Here is a 1,292-nt window from a genome sequence, read left to right as displayed (position 1 = left end):
TTCCCATTTGCTACCCATGTGTGGCACTATAGGATAAGCCCTGAAATGCAAAGTTAGTTTGAACTTCAAGGTCAGTGGTTCAAACTCACTAGCTGCTCTTCGGAAACCCTATGCAGGGGTCCCTATGAGTCAGAACTGACTCAACAGCACTTAATAACAATAGCAGCTACCCATGTGTAGTCCTGATGTGGCACTGTAGAATAAACACTGGACTGCTAACCCCAAGGTCTGAGGTTGCTGTGAGTTGGAATCGACTAGATGGCACACAACAGTAACAACAACCCATATCCAAAGAGGGACTGAGGTATTCAAGGTCTGTCTTGCCAAATTCTTCTAGACACTTGAGGGCGGGCATCGTTGTTGTTAGATGCCACTGATTCAGTTCTGACTAATAGTGACCATATACGCAACAAAACAGTCCTGGTTTTGAGTCACCATAATCTTTGCTGTATTTGAACCCATTGTTTCAGATCTTGTGTCAGCCCATCTCTTTGAGAGCCTTTCTTTTTTTCACTGACCATCTATTTCCAAGCATGATGTCCTTCCTCCTCTGCAGCCTAGTCCTTCCTGATACATGTCCGAAGTCCATGAGATGAAGAATTGCTGTCCTGGCATTTAGGATGTTCATTCTTCCAGCAGTCCATTGTTTAGTCAGTATTCTTTGGCAGCACCATAATTCACAGTCATCAGTTCTTGTGTCTTCCTTACTCATTGTCCAGCTTTCATATGCAGCCTAGGTGACGACAGTGGTTGGGTAGGCAGGCCTACCTTAGTCATCAAAGTTGTAGTTTTGCTGTTTAACACTTTAAATAAGTCTTTTGCATCAGGTATTTCCAATGCAGTATGAGCTTGATTTCTTAACTGCTGCTTCCATGGACATTAGTTGTGGATCAAAGTAAAATCTTTGGCAACTTTAATATTTTCTGCGTTTATCACAATGTTGCTTATTGGTCCAGTTGCAGAATTTCTGTTTTCTTTATTGAAGTGTAATCCTTGTTTGCAAGAGCCTTGATGTTGTCCTTGTTAAATGCCGTTGAGTCAGTTCCAACCCATAATGACCCTATTTAGGGTTTCTGAGGAGTGGCTAGTGAGCTTTAATAGCTGTTCTTGTGGTTCAAACAGACTTTGCAGTACAGTGCATTAACCCATAGCACCACACCAGGACTCAAGGAGCTGTGATAGTGTAGTAGCCCTTTGGGCTGCTTACTTTTTTTTTTCTTAAATGTTTTATTGTGAATTATGTGATAGTTTACATGGGAGGTCATTAGTTTTACATTCATTCTATCGTATAT

Source organism: Chrysochloris asiatica, unplaced genomic scaffold, assembly GCF_000296735.1.
Source record: "Chrysochloris asiatica unplaced genomic scaffold, ChrAsi1.0 scaffold00391, whole genome shotgun sequence".
NCBI lineage: Eukaryota > Metazoa > Chordata > Mammalia > Afrosoricida > Chrysochloridae > Chrysochloris > Chrysochloris asiatica.
Note: the sequence above shows the minus strand (reverse complement) of the source record.